Raw genomic sequence first — 16,420 nt, 5'->3', positions numbered from 1 at the left:
GGACAGGGAGGCATCTCTATTAGCATACAGAATGGAGAACAGAGATTCCAAGGCAAGAACCACACTGAACTCTGGGACCAGAAAAGCAGGGAAGCACTGCATGATGGGGGATCTCTGTTCCAGATGTTAATGAACCCACACCTGCACACACCCAGCTCAGTAGTTATCAGACCAATTCTAGTAATAAATCCCTTATTGGTATCCAAAATACTGAAGCTGCCTAATTGCATTGTAAGCTCCCTGGAAGGAACACCACCCGTAGCCAGGAATGATCAGTTCCTATTGTCTAGCCTGAATAAAACGACTTTGGTATACTCTCTTGAGTCATCAGTTTACCCATAAACAAATCTAGTGTTCTCCTTTGAACCACTGTTGTTTCCCTACAGAAAACCCCTACCCATGCTCAAGTAAGTATTCTGATGCTGAATTCAAAATCTGCATCAGTTCCATTGGGACTTCATCTTCTCCTGACTGATCGTGCTGGGGGCTCTGCTTGTCTCCAGCACTCCGGACCCTCAGGTACCACCACAACCTGAGAACCCCGCCCGGTTCAAGCTTCACAGAGTGGTGAGAACTCAGCTCTCTCTCTCTCTGTTGTTGGGTTTTTTTTCTACTCTAGGTATAGCTTTCTAACCCTGACTTGTGTGATCAGGAATAGTTTTCTAAACCTGACTTTTGTAATCAAATTTAAGCTAGATTTAATATTGTAACTGTTTTGTTTGTTTGGCTCTCCTTGTATAGTTATTACCTGGCAATAAATAACTTTTATGGTTAGTGTGGTTGCTTTCCTTCCTCCCTCCCTTTCTTTTGTGTTTTTGGCTTCCCCATTTGCTCTGCAGCAACGCTTCTTTTACCTAAGCTAAAGATCCCTGTAGTGCCCAAAAATCCTGTGAGGTCTGCTCATCAAGTGGGTTACTACCAGAACAATTGTAACATGAAAGTGGGGACAGGGATGTGCTGAACCTGTGGCATGGGAGGGTGGCAGCTTGGAAGTGCTGCTTGACCCAGTCTGCTGAGTCCAGGGGCATATAAGGGGTCAGCTTGGGAGTGCTGATTGACCTAGTCCGCTCAGATGCAGTCTGTTAGTGTGTGTGTGTGTGGGGGGGGGGGGAGGTGTTCATCTGATTCTGGGGCTGGAGGAACCCAGCCCTAGGGAACCTAGGTCCTGTCAGATAGCTCCATTGGGAGGGAACTTGCAGAAGGGAGAAGTAGAGCTCCGTATGAAAACACAAGCAGTACATTGATAGAATTACAGAACCCCTCGCCCCCCAGAAGAGTAACCCTAATAAATGAGCATACCTCAAAGTAACGGGAAAATCTGGTAACACTTGTCCTGGGGACATTGCTAGTTTCTCCGAGAGTCTAGTTCACTGGGGCCCTGTTCTCTGCCAGGGACTCAAGGCTCTGCTGTAACATAAATTGCTATTAATAATAATAACAATAATAATGAACATCTAGATTCATATGATATGAGAAGCAAACATGCACAACTCCTGTAAAGGAAAATCACGTCCTTCTAATCTATTAGAAGTCTTTGAGCATGTAAGCACAATAGTGGCTAAAGGAGAACCAGGTGACAATTTATTTAGACTTTCAGTAAGCCTCTGGTAAAATCCCCACAAGAGTTTATTATCTCTCTCTCGGGGAGTGACAGGCAAAGCATTGTCATGGATCAGAAACTAATATAAGAAGCTCTCAGAGTATTCAGCTGCTATAGCAGCACACTTACGGGTCTGCGGCTCTGCTTCTGTAGCGCCAAAGCATAGATGCTTCCTACACCGATGGCAAGGGTTTTCCCCTCGCGGTAGCGAATCCACCTCTCCAAGAGAGGGCAACTAGGTCAGTGGGAGAATTCTTCATCGATCTAGCCACATCTACAACAGCAGTGGGGTGTCCAACAAACTATGGTGCAATAATGCATGGAGTGTATGCGTGTGGGTGGGTGCATGTAAATTGTAAGCACAGGTGAGATGCACTCACTAAAGACATCTAGACATCGTGAAGAGCAATTAAACAGATTTAAAATTCTGCCCACAAGTATACATATCAGGAAATACAAACAGAAGGAGCACAAGAGCCAGCAGGTTTCACTTGGCTCCTGCCACTTCATCAGGGCTAATTAAAGTGTTCTCCCCTAAGTCCTTACAGAGATCAACTATGACAGCAAATAACTTCAAGTGAGATGCGCTAGGCTGAATGGAGAAGAAACAATTTGACTGCAGCAAACCTGCATCCCCAATTCAAGTCCCAGTACAGCCAATAGAGAACACTGAAGGCCAGGAGAAGAATAACAGGGAAACTCTTTAGTTAATCTGTCCCTGTGCTATTTGTAATATGTCAGATGATTAAGGCAGAAAGAATTTCAAACACCAACTATAATGAACCTGTCATCGTTTGCCATGTACATTTCTCTCTGCCTGGCCAGAGAAACTAGTCTGGTCAGTTTCACTGTCTGGATCCAGTTTTCAAAAGGTCACAACATAACAGTGAGCATGCACTTTTTGTCTGATATGTACACACACAAGCAGAGCCTGGGCATGCACACAGCTGTCTGCATGTGAGAGATGGGCCTGTGTCCTTTCGAATGCACACTGAACGGGAAGCTTGTTTTCTAGCCACTGTCAGCGTCCTGCTCTCATGCATTAACACAGTGCTGCTGTGGTTGGGTTTCCAGTGCTTTGAGGGAAGGTTTGCAGGATACTGTCAACTTGAAAAAAAATCACGTTTCTGATCATGTAATTGAAGACTGTATCATAAGGCACATACATAAAGGGGGGGCCAAACTAAAGTTGCACAGAAACCTTAATCCTGGGATTGCCTAATTTTGACAGTTTGACTTTGCCATGTTAATAATGTTCTTTTAACACAGGTTTTAAAACAAAATTCACAGGTTAGGACAATAGTAAGTTGTCAGCTTCCCTTTAAACAATTTTATGGATCATTAAGAACCCAACAGGAGGCCCTCAGAACTGGCTACATTATCATTTACCGGTAGTCAAGAGTTTCTAACCTGAGGTTCCACCTCATCCAGAAAAAAGCATTATTCACAGTAACTAGACCAACACCCACACCAAAAGATCCTCAGAATAAAGTCAGGCTTGAAATCGAGATCTGCATTTTGCATCTTGGGCTCATTTTTAATATTCACCCAGGATTGTAATTTCTGAGCCGATGCTTCCTCTAGGTGAGCTAGATAAGCTGCTTTCCAGTATAATGTTTTGGCATGGAAATATATGTGATTGCTCACATGGACCTCAACAAAATGACAGCACATTCAAATAAATAAAACATGTTCCTTGACAAAAATCATTTAAAACATGCTTACTTTATCAGTAGAATAACTGTGCATTGACCTGAGTATCACATTCTGACTTAGGTCTACCGTCAAGAACAAAAGGAATAAGCATAATCTCTGGCATTTCTAGATAGTGCCTTTCACCCCAAATAACTAATGGGCCTCTGAGGCTTCAGAGACTCAATGGGACAAATCACCCAGGAGCCAACTATCCTGTACTCACACCTTTTGGTGAATACAGATACATTCATTTGAACATGCAGAATGCAAAATTTGCATATACACAAGTTCTAATTCACCTGCATCTGTCTATGGTACTTATATGACCCTCACAGTCTTTCTTGTATTTAACTTCACCACACCCCTGTGAGGTAGGGAAGTCCTATTATTCCCATTTTACAGACAGAGACCTAGGCACAGAGTAGGTAAGGACCAGATTTTCAAAGAACTCAGCAGCCAATTGTCAGAAGAGCTCAGCCCCCTGCTGAGCTGTTTTGACAATCTAGCCCTAAGTGAGTTGCCCAAGGTCACACAAGAAGCGTGTACTGGATCAGGGAACCTTAGTTATCCCAAGTCCCCGGCTAGTACCCAAACCACAGAGCCATCCTAACAATGAGGCGCGGGGGGAGAGGAGTATATTTTCATGTGCTCTTTAGTAGCCACCTTTAAAAATGTGGCTTTATGTCTGTAGGTACCATTCATCCAGAGCTAACCACAAAGTGCTAATGTCAAAAGAAGAGAAATTGTGTTCCCCAAAGCTGATTTATTAAGAATGATTTGTGAGTACAATGAAAGGAGATGTGGGATCCACCTTTCCTCCTCCATTAAAATCTCTGGAAAATCCAAAGAAATGCAGGGAAAGCAAGAGAAATGAAAATAGAGTTCCCCTTAACTCTGAGACATCTTCAATTTTTTTCCCTTGTGTGAAAGTCCCTGTGTAGGGAGGGCTTAATCCACGAAGCGTCTAACGTGATAAATCAATTATGAAATAGAAACCTCGATTACAGGCTGTCAGCTTAATTATTTGACAAGTTAATTAATCTCCTAAGCAACCGCAGTACTGCTGTTTCCTTGGTAAATGGTGGAAATCAGCTTTGGCAGATCCCGCAGGTCTTGGCAATATAGTATCAATAAAACTCCTGAGAACTACAGATAATAGGCATTAAATGAGGTCAATCTACCTCCATAGGAGCAACTAGAACTGCTACTTGCCTGAAGGTGTTTTTATTGCTAATTATTTTGCTGCAACTAATTACAATCTGTTTTTGCCTGTTATTTGTTGCTTACTGGTCAAGAGGTACCTTCCCTTCCCTTCCAAAGAGATATTGAATCATGATACTAAAGGACAGACGCTCCTGACATGTTAGAACAATGGTGTTGTCATTCTTGTCCCTCAACAGACAACCCAATTACAGTTGCCACAATAATTGATGCTGATGTTTCCAGCCAGAAAGATGGACACACGTTATTACCCCCATCAATCTTGTTCCACATGATGTCTTGTCTGTCTGGTTTCTCCTACTGCCATGGCAAATTGACTCGAAGTACTCCAAGCTGTCTGTTTGAGTTCCTGAGAATGCCCTGTAACAGAGAGAAAAGGGCATCAAACAGGGCCCAGGGAGAAAAGTGAGTCAGGAAAAGAGCTCATGCTCTTTTTGGAAACCTGTTTTTTGTTGCCCAGGCAGGATCCGTGCCAAACTTCCTTCCTTGCGTACCTGAGTCACACGTCAGGTCTGATGGACCATTCCAGTTTTCTGATGGCATAACTACATTGATTCCAATGCCTACTCACTTGCACTGCACCTGTGCATACTAGTATTTATTTATTTATCTGGATTATCACGGTACTCAGCTGTAAGTGACCCTGATGCATACATACCACTGTTTGCACTTGTACATGAATACCGACATGGTATTCACACACATATGGCAAGTGGTGCCAGCTCTCGTGATTTTGTCATGAGTCTCATCATAATTTTTGTTTTCCTTAAGGCCCCAGCTGCTGGACTCAGTTGGATATGTGATGACTTCAGCCTTCATTCTTAAAGAAAAAGTAAGTTTCTAGCCCACATGGCTGTGGAGAAAGCTTTAAAATCTGGCCCCAGTGCACCCGAAAGGCTCAAAAAGCAAGAGGCAAATAAAGAGAACCCCAAATCTCTCATTTCTACATCATCTCATGATTATAAAGCCACTCTCATGATTTTTGGAGAGCCTGATTCATGATTTTTGAACATTTCGGGTTGGCCATACTGCATACCTGTATAGTCCTCTGGTGCATGCCTTTCCAGTTACATAAGCTAATCGTTACTTTGACCTGATTTATGCTAACATGATTCCTACCTAAATGACACCTGCATCTGTTTCACATCCATCCAGAAGTGATTTTTATATGAACAGTCAAATCACAAAGCTCCCGGTTTATATCTCTACATCAGTGCCCCATGACTGACTCGGTAACAGGGGCACCATGTCATGCCATTTCAATGGGTGGTTTTTATCACAACCGTGCTCATCTCCTTTGTGGGGCCTCTTACAGTTGGGGAACTGAAACCCAGAGAGGCTATGTGACATCCCACGGTCACACAGGTAGTCTATGGTGGAATAGGGACTCCGAACTAGGTCTCCCACATCCCAGGGCAGCACATCAACCACTGGGGCATCCTTCCTCCTGGTTCATATGTCTACAGGCACCTCATTCTCCTGCACACCTGAAAAGGCACCTGATTTCCACCAGTCAACTGCTTTGTCCAATAAATGCAAAGAAAGACGTCGTCTTTGGTTAGTGAGAAGAATAGGATTAGCCTGGCTGTGTTATCACGTGTTCTACTGAAAAAAGAAAAAGAAAAAGTGAAGCCACTTAAAATACAGTGTTTGTCACAGCTGTATTATTCCTGTAATGAATAAGCACTAAAGATGCTATTGTGGATGCAATTATCATGCCATGGTGTGAATAAAGTGCATTAGATGGACAATTGTATTTCATGGAAATGTATGCAATGGTACAAAAGTATTACAGGACATTAATATGTATTAATACAAAGCAAAATACCCGACTGGAGCTGGTTTACATAGATTTGAAGAGCAGGCAGTGAAAAGAAGTGTTTGGGTTTGGTTACATGGACTGGGGTGGGGAGGGGAAAGGGGACAATCCAAAATGAAGAGGTGAAACATCAAAGCAGTAATGACAAAATCTGCTGTCCAGTCAAGCTGAAAATACTTGTTACTTTTCTCTTTAATGGTCAGATTTTTATTAAGAGCCAGTGATTGCTCTTGACAATCCTGATATATTAGTATTGTCCAATCCCCTCTAAATTGTATTTAAAAGCTTTGTGTTTATTAATAATAATAATCATAAAAAACAGACAGTTCTCCCCAAGGTAGCTACTTGGCAGGAAGCATCTCATTTGCCTCCGTGTCTCCAAGACACAGAATCAGAGGAACTGCTGTCGTGCTTGTGGTTGTCAAGATGTGCTTATCCAAGTGTAAAATACTCAAACAATTCATTCATTAATATAATATCACTTCACAGTGTTAAGAGAGCTGTTCAAATTCCCCAAATGGCACAAACTCAAGCAGTAGGTGCTCACCCAACCCCCCCGGCCTCTTGGAAACGTGTTTGTTCGCTGCCACAATATTAATTTTAATGTTTAGGATAATGCCAAGTGAAACATTCTCTGGATGTGTAGACAGATACAGATGTAGAATTTCTTGCTAGCTAGCCAACTAAAGGCTTAGGGAGGATGCAGTTAAGGTTGAACAGACCTGTCAATTTCCTGTGCATAAAACATTGCTAGCACTCTGTTTATTAAAAATAATATTAAACTCTGCAAAGACTGGAAATTAAAACTAAATTGATGGGGGAGGGGGAACAACCCCAAAGTCTGAAATTTGGAGTTAAAGGTCTATAGATAACCCTCTCTCTGCCCCATGCCCCACTCTCATGTGCACTGGTCTAGATTGACACCAATGAATTATTTGCCTTCTTTGTGGAGGAGTAGGGAAGGCAACTTGTAAGGCGTTCTCATGGCTAGCACTGCTTGAGCTGACGGTATGGGGTTCAGTGATCCTGCAGGCCCAGATCCTCAGAGGCATTTAGGCTTCTAACTTCCCTAGGCCTCAGTGATTAAGGGGCTTGCAAAAGATCTGGTTTATTCTCTGTCTGTCTGATTCCAACTGCCTGAATAACAAGAGCTTCTCAGCACCCTTCACAGACTCTCTGTTGAGGAAGCTGAGCCCTTAAAGGCACAGTCCCCAATACCTTACAGTGGGTAGCCCAATACAGATCTGGTTATATGTGGATAGTGGGGTCTCGGGCCCATATAGGGAGGGAGAATGATATGATTGTGGGGATGTTTCCACACCTCAAGATGAACAGAAGCAAAGAGAGTGGCAGGTGTTCGGGGACAATGTATAAATGGTGGGATTTGAAGACACTGGGATATATTCTCCAGCACAATCTGGCCCCTTTGTAATGCACAGGGAGAAAAACAAAGTGGCCAGGTGGAGATTTCCCCTAGCACTGGGGGATGCTCTGAGTGTAAACCTAGCAGCCAAGCTCCTGCACCAAATGCCCCACCCCATTGTAGGCAGCATGTCAGGGATGGGCTGGTGTATGGCCACAAAGCGCTACTACCCAGTCCTTCAATGATGTAAGTTACAAAAGCCCTTAGGCTACTCCAGTTAGCATCAGGGCCAGCTCAGCACAGGATCAAAGAGCTTGTTTGTTCCCCCCAGACGCACCCCTTCATGCGGAGTGGGTGCAGGGCAGAAGTGAAACCCAGCATTGTCTAAGAGCACAGGGAAATGTGTGAATGGCACAGCAAAAAACTGAGCAAGCAAAGGAATTTCCTCCTGGGCTTTAAGGGGTCTGTACATACATAGCAAGTTTGATTGTATGAGCCTGAAGACAGCTCCCAGTTGCCAGTACTGCCTACCCCTCAATTTAGAGATCCTTGTCAAAGTGATAATAAAATAATAATAGTAGTAATAACAATAATAATCATTAATAATCAAGAGAGACACCTATTGCTTTTACAATCTACGGATACAAATTTGGGACAAAAGGATTTTGCTGGTAAACTGGTCTCGGTGGAACAGTAATTTAGGGCTGTGAACACTGAATTTGACTGACTCTGATCTCCCTTGTCATGCTTATGTAGCTCCACTTACTACAGTGGAGTTATTCCTGATTCACACCAGTCTGAGACCTGAGTTACACCCATATAACTACAAACTGGGCAGCTCAATCTCCTGAACTTGCAGTAATGGTTAATTCCTCGCAGGCAATGCTGTGCAGAGGGGTAATGAAAGACAGCACTTCTTCAGATTTTAAGGACTTAATGATCTCTCTTTATCCTTGTGCCCCTTTTTTCACCCACAGTGTTGCAGGCGTAAGTAATGGAAGGTGTCATTCTGCACTAGCATTTATTTGTGGGGGTAGCCAATGTCATTCAGATGTTAATGACACTCACACAACAGCAGCTGGGTCGTGGGGGAGTCAGACAGCTAAATGATGTCTGTTGCGCTTGTGCCTGCAAATTTCCAGCACAAAAAACAAGAGGTCTGGTTTTAAAAATCATTCCTTAAACACAAATACTTGGGAAACAGCATCTGGGGCTCAGTCCCCTTGGCGTTGCTCGCACACGGCAAAGGGAGACAGAGCTGCCGCCGTGGGGCAGCTGGCGAACCACCTTGTGTAGGGAAAACCCTGGCTGGTGTAAAGCTAGCATTCTTGGCTGTGTGCTACATGCTCCTGGCCCCACCCCTTGAGCATTCCAGGGACAGAGGGCTTTTTAAAGCAGCTGTTCGACATGGCTCAAATTAGAACAGTGGCAACGACTCCCATCTGCCAGTCAGATCGGGGCAGAAAGGCTCCTATGCCCTCTCACCCTCCTTAGATGTACTGTACCAAGCAGAGCTCAGGTGCACTTGAATAGCTGGCCTGATTTCCAGCCCGCCTTCAGCCTGTGAGCATGGGCTGAACACACCTTTTGCACACTCTCCTCTATTATATATGCATAAGGGGCTGAGGTCCAAGGCTAGAATTTGCACAGGCAAAACTGATTTCAACCAAAGGACTTTTCCAGTGAAGACCCTCTCAGCTGTGCAGGTGGGTGCCAGTGTAAACACAAAGCTCTGTGTACCCAAGTGGAGGCCTCCTTGTGAAAATCAGGAACTACAAGTAGCAAGTTAAGTGGACCCAGTCTCCTTACTTAAACTGGAGGGACTGTTATTGGTACTTTTTGCAAATAAAATGCTGAGAAAGGCCTTGAAATTGAGTCTTGTATTCAGGTCAGCAGAGCCAACTGGATTCTAAGCGATAGCTAAAGATTTGGCATTAATAGAGTGGAGGCCACCGGGTCACAGGGAAAAGTGCACCAGCTGTGATTAAGACAGTAGTAACTGCCTCGCAAAAGGATCTGGGTATATCTAGAATGAAGCAGACCAGGATGACTATTTTCCAAGAGACATTAAGAATTCACCTCATTTCAGATGTAGCAAAGAGCTACTCAATCCTTCCAACAAAACCACATGCAACTGGAAAAAGAAAGTGATGGAGAAGGAGGCTGAAGTTTACATTCTCTACCTGCTGAAGCAAGGGTTCACAACACTGTCTGACTAAAATGGGGCAAAACGATAATTTGGTGTATAGTTCACAGGGAATAAACTCATCAGAGACAAAGAAGGGGCTTCTCTCTCATAGGGAATAAGTCATCAGAAATAAAGGACTTTCTCTCTCTCTCCGCTGACCTTGTCGGGCAACAAAGTAGAGCAGATCCACTGCACAATGTAAGTAATAATGAACACCTAATATATAATTAGCACCTTTCATCCAAAAGGCTTCATACATAAACTATTATATAACCCTCTCCTACCCCCTAGAGAAATTCAGTAGCCTCTGAGGTGGAGGATGGATAGTAGCCAACAAACACACAGAGCAACAGGGAGAGGAGAAGGTATGCCCACAGACTCTGAATCAAGTCCCTGTGCTTATGGAAACTCCTCTGGAATCTTTAAGATCCAAGCAGCACGGGCATGAACTCAGCTTTCGCAGTCTCACCTGGAAATTTTGCAAATGATGGAGCCGAAATCACTTCTTCTTCCTGGGTTTTTATTCACACTGCTCCCAGAGCTCCAGTGACATCCAAATCAGTGTATTGAGTTCTGAGCTGTTCAAGCGTTTGTGTATATTATTTGTGAGAATGGATTGCTTTCTCTCTCACGTAACGGAATATACGTAAAAGTGAGTTTTGCGGAGGTTGTTCCTTTGCTTGGTGCTTCTGATATAATCATTGCTTCAAAACAATTTTGATGTGTTATTGCCAGAGGTATTATAAAATAAGGAGACATTATCCTTCATGTTGTAGCTCGTTTCTCTGCTGAATAAACTGAGTGGGTTTTTTTCTTTATTGATCCTCATTTTGGAAAGCACTAAATTAACTGGGTATTGTAGAACACGAGCCCAAATTCAAACCTGCTGTAACTCTCTTGGAATCAATGGACTTCCACCAGGAGTGGTTGGCCCACTGAGGCTGGGCTTTAGTTGGCTGTGCTTTTATGATTATTTTATGACCTTGTTGGCAGGCATGTTAAAAGTGTTATCAACACATAACCAAGAGTGGAGCTCCAGCTACCATCATCTTGAGCTACAAGAGCAGGATTCCTTGAGCTTATCCCTTGCTCCCTTGATGAGTACGGGATGGGGTCAATGTGGACACAGCATGCCCATGATTATTGCTAAAAAGCCCGGGACGCTTTGTACCTTGCATTGACTTCGTAAGATACATTAGGAACAAAATAAGTCTGGGAAATATGGCCTGGGGTCGAGAAAAGGGCATACAGGGTCTTGGAGATGCCCCACTCCCACCCAAAAGAAATGCCTCAGTACAACTTGTAGAATTTGGGCCTGGAAAATTTATAATACACGTTTTGATCTCCTCAAGGACCAGAACCTGCAGTGAGCAAAATCAATCACCTAAAGCCACACTAAGGCATTATGCCTGTTTATAGTGTTGCTATCCCCTGTTCCACAAATGCTGTACATCACACCCCAGAGGTGGCTGCATTTCAATGGAAGCTAAATAATCCCTATATATATGCAGGCAAGAAATTGCCATGGGGTATTTCAGGGTGAAAAGCACTACAGAAATGTGAGATAGCTAATGACACAGCTTCGGCTACTGATTGGCAATCTTAACATGTGCTTGATATAAATCAAATTTCAGTGGCTCTTTAAATGAGCGTAGCAGCAGAGACTATGGATTGGACGTATTTCTATTTGGCTCACATGACAAAGCACAGTGTTGTGACTTTGGCACCATCACAGCTTAACGCGCTGACAGTGTGCAGTGGGGAATGCCACCTCACCTAGTCAGGCAATTGTATCCCATATTCACACAGCGTCGCAGGGTGACGGTGTGTCACAACCTTGCGATGAAATGTCGTGATGCTGGGAGACACCAAATACACTCAGGACCACTGACATCTATTCATTCCATTCCAGTTCTTATCCTGGGCTCATCATGGTGATAGCTACATGTCTGTACGCTGGAATTCCAGGACATGGAGGAGAACTATACAAATGAGGGTTCACCTCTTGATGTTCTGTTGATGTTGGGGTAGGTGTGGTTATCGTAGACGCCCACATGGCACAAGATGCCCCTCGATGGCCATCCTTTAATGCGCATCCTGTAATCGTTCCTATTTATCCTGCCGATGTGCCGCTCCTCTCCTGTTGCCTGTCATTCAACGCAATGTGCCCCTTAAGGTCTACGATTTTTATTTCTCAGTAATTTATTGCCATAATGGAGATTGGTTTGTTTCCTCCACTTACTTCCTCAGCTAATGGCCCAACAGCCGGAGCCACCTGCGACCTTGCAGCACACCGATGCTGTATTCAGAGATGAAACAATTTGTACTTAACCCAATTTGCTTCTAACCTAGGGCACTGCTGCTGCCAGCCTGGTAAACTGTTAAAGCCCATCTTGTCCGCTTTGTTTGCCAACTCATATATCAGTCTGTCAGCGCCTGCTGACGACACACAGGTTGCACTCTCTGCCTAGGGAAGGGGGAAATAATGGATTTGAGCCAGTCAAATCTCCCAGCTCTCTGTATTTGGCTGGAGCCCCACAATTCTGACTAGCCAGTGAGAAAGGGCCTAAGGACAGGGTGGTGCTAGAAGGTGAATACATTTTCAAACTGGGGGGCAGAGCTTCCTTCATGCATCTTTTGGGGGGAGTAAAGGGAGCCTCGCAGCTATTACTGAGTTGTGAACATGACCATTATATTGCATTTCAGTTTTAGTTCATTATATCTAACTGAAATGCGAGAAAACAGGCTGGAAATGAAATAAAACTGGTACAATACGAGACACTGAGGATGAGCACAAATAATTCTAAGCCAAGGGACCAACAGGGAACTGGGAGAATGAAGTGTAACAGGAGGAGACCGGATGTTTGTTTCCTTATTCAAACTCTCTTATGATTTCATTTCTGCGAGTGTTGATTAAAAAGAGAATAATAATGCCCGGTACTGAATATTGTGACTTCCCCATGCAGTTCTGCCAGTGCACCTCACCAGCCCAGCCTTCCCTTGTTATCCTTCTGCAGAGACTGTGAACCCTACCAGATCATGGCACAGTTTGGAAAATGTGACAAAGGTCCGAGATGAGATGGCCACACTCATCTTTACTTGTGACCCAAAGGGATTTGAACTTGCTGTGCGGGGAGCCCAGTTGTAGTTGGGCTGGGGTTCAGATTCAGGATTGCGCTGCACAACTTGATGTGATGATGCAACATTGTGATGCGTGATCTGAAGAGTCCAGGCTCCGGGGATGAAAGCACCGGATTCAAGGGAAAGCCAGTCTTCTCCGCAAGTTCTAATTACAGCAGGACCTTGCAGTCAATGGAGCTCTGCCAGTTTCCACCAGAGGAGGATCTGGCCAAGGGTCTCAGAACACCAACGGGGTGGAGTAGGAATGTACTGGACCCAGATCCACCTAACCCTCACACACAAAGTTCTGACAGCTATCAGTGTGTGTGCTGGGCATGCCAGCCAAGTTATAAACTCATAGCTCCCAGCAGCTGTCAACCCCTCTGTTCCTTTGCCCTGTGTAACCCTAACCTTGAGCCATGATCCCAGAGTCTGAAGTAGTTACCTCAGACACATGGTGCCCCTCCTTCTCTCTGGGTTCTGCTCTGGCAGCCGGTGGCCATCAGCCAGTGATCAGCTTTGTGCCACGCTGCTTGCTGCTCCCTCCCAAATGTGGGGGTCCATGTCCAAGGATCCCACCCTCATCAGTACTGGGTAGCAATTCTTCCGGAGCAGCAAGATATGGTGATGAGACATAATAGTGTGATACTTTCCCGCCACAGGGGCATGTCTCTTGAATTCACACCTGCCCCCCATGAACTGGACACTTACGTTTGGATTAACCTTGCTGAGTCAGATGGTGTTTCATCTTCCGATAAGCTCTTTGCCCAGCTCTAAATTAAGTCAGGGGCTAAAGAGGTGAAAGGGCCAACACGCTAGTCTACTGCTTGTGTTTGCCCTGCTTAAATCAAGTAACACTAGATACATAGAACGCAACACCTTGGAGAGTGAAGGTTCTGGCACATCTAATTCATCTGCAAACCAGCTGAGACAATACTCTGGCATCTGTGCTACCTTTGGTCTCCTATCCTCTGACCCCCGCCCCAGGTAGACTCTTGAGTATCACAAGTCCTTTATCTGGCATCTTCTCTCCCATCCCTTTATATTTTGCTAGTCACTTGACATCCTTCAGGAGGACAAGACCAGTAATTGGCTTTGCTGCGGGAAGAACCTCAAAGATAAATGTCTTGTGTGCAATAACTTCCTTTCTTTTCTTTTTCTCTTCTCCTCTTGTCGTTCTTCTTTGTCCCATGATACATACTCTCCTGGTCATAATGAAGCTGCTATAAATGAACGCCGCTGCCATTATAAATCCTGTTTTTAAAGAGGTTAGCATTCAGAGATAAAAATTCCCTTTCCCCATCACCAAGATTGATGCTGGATGATAAAGGCCATTCTCAAGTTACAGCCTAAAATCCATTTTCCCCGCCCCTCCAGATTTTAAACATAAACCTGATTGCTTTGCAATAGAAATGGGATCAACAAGGCTCTGAAATAAAAAGAGACACAAGCTATTTCTGGAGGGGATGGGAGTAGGGTTGGAATCTAAACTTGGATCTGGATCCAAGGTTTGTATTTGCCCCTAATCTTAAGAATATTCCAAACTAAAACCCCAAAGATGGACTGCTCCAAATGTTGGGAGTTTCAAAATCCAGATGGGGGACTAAATTTTGCAGTTTGTGCCCATCTTAAAAAAAATATCTAAAGAACTTCCAAGCAAACAAATAATAGCAGAACTTCCAGGCATCTAGGGAGACAGAGTGGAATATTCTATTAACATCTTTATGCAGATTCAAATCAATGTGTTCAGCTCTTAGATATCTCAGTGATGAGAAGTATGGAAATACCAGCGAGAGAGAGAGAGGGGAAGAGACTTTAGCTGCATCATATATTTCACGATAGATGCAGTAGACAAGTAGGTAGATATATAGATGTCGTGTGATGCACTACAATAGGGCACAGTGCTGGATGGATTCTATTCCTGGCTCTGACATTAGCCTGCTGGCTGGTCTTGGACAAGGCACTTCACCTCTCTGTGCTTTGATTTTCCCCATCTATAAAACGAAGACAATATTTGCCTTTCTTGGAAGAGCACTTTGAGATTTATGGATGAAAAAAGTGTTATCTAAGTGTTGGCCATTGTTATAATAATTGATCGGGAATTGTGGGTGTAGTAGATATATAAAGATTCGGTACATAGATATCACAAAGAAAACAAATAGGAGTTGATGAATTCAGCTTCTTTGTTGTTGTTCCATCTTTACCATTGCAAGTGAAATGTAGTAGGTTACTCCATTGCCTAGGTGATGCTGGGAAACGCTTTACTATGTTTGGAGATTTGTGGAGAAGTCCCCTGTTCGTTTCAGAAGCTGCAAAATAATCAGGTGAGGAAAAGTCTGCAATTTTGGGTAAAGATCAACCCAGCTGTTTATGGAGAACATGTTGAACCCTTCCCTCCTCATTATGAACTTCAAGGGCGTTGCCCCCACATGGCAATGCACTGGTTTTTTGCAGCATTGCAATAACTTTCCACAGGTGGAAACCACCATTCCTTTCCACACATATGCCAACATTTCCTGTGCAGGTCTTCCAGAATGGTGTTTTGCACCTGATTCCCCCATCCACAGGACGAGCGTTCAGGCCCATTTCCATGTGTCGTGCATCACCCCCATCTCAGGCAAACAGAGGGAGTAGAGTGTAGAACCTGTCCCTTCCAACGCATTTCCAGCGGCAGGAATCGCCGTGCTCCATGCCACCTTTCATCCTCCGCAGCAATCCCAGTACAATTCCTACTGAAGAAAACCTGAGGAATACACAACAGAGCAGATTAATAGCCAGTCTGAAGGGATGTGGGGAGTATGCACGGCCTGTATGCTTGGCAGCTACGTTCATGACAGGAGAGTAAAACCAAAGCGAAAGGTACCTGCATCAAAGAGGCGGGAGCTGCCAGCAGAGACCCTTTGATTAGTATATATATGGTGCGCATGTGAAAAATCAAAGGGACTTTTCATAGAAATAATGACATTAAGGCCCTGGCTAAAACTCACACAGGCACATCAGCCCAGCAGCGTGCTCTGGCAGGGTTCTTTTAAAATTCTTCAGCTAATTCAGTGCTGCTAATGGACAGTACCAAGCTGACACAGCCCTGGAGACTAAACTCTGGCACTTAGCCGCTGAGAATTGGCAATGTCAGATTCCCTCCCGCACCTCCCGCTCTGTGTTCCATACCATGCACAGATCACGAGAAGGGACTGGGGCAGGGGGGAATAATTTGGTACCCACTGAATTCATTCAGCACAATAAGTGAGATGTTCTGTGGGCCAGATCCTCCTCTTACTTACACTAATAACTCCACTGATGGCACAGATAAGTTTTCCTCTGTCTCCCCAGCCTCCTTGTCCTGTAGCTCAAACAGAAGTTACGGGATTGGTACAGAAATTACTGAGTGAGGGTCCATAGCAAGAGGTCAGACAA

At 44.3% G+C, this 16,420-nt stretch overlaps 1 long non-coding RNA gene across 1 annotated transcript in view; it reads left to right on the top strand.

Moving 5' to 3' along the window:
- Positions 1-16,420, top strand: part of LOC142073496 (uncharacterized) — a 110,135-nt gene that overhangs the window by 9,180 nt on the left and 84,535 nt on the right. The window contains exon 2 of the long non-coding RNA XR_012670381.1: positions 5,288-5,348. This is a non-coding gene — a long non-coding RNA (uncharacterized LOC142073496). The remainder of the gene's footprint in view (positions 1-5,287; positions 5,349-16,420) is intronic.

The sequence above is a fragment of the Caretta caretta genome, chromosome 10, assembly GCF_965140235.1.
Source record: "Caretta caretta isolate rCarCar2 chromosome 10, rCarCar1.hap1, whole genome shotgun sequence".
Taxonomy (NCBI): domain Eukaryota; kingdom Metazoa; phylum Chordata; order Testudines; family Cheloniidae; genus Caretta; species Caretta caretta.
Note: the sequence above shows the minus strand (reverse complement) of the source record. Positions and strands in the feature narration are given on the sequence as shown.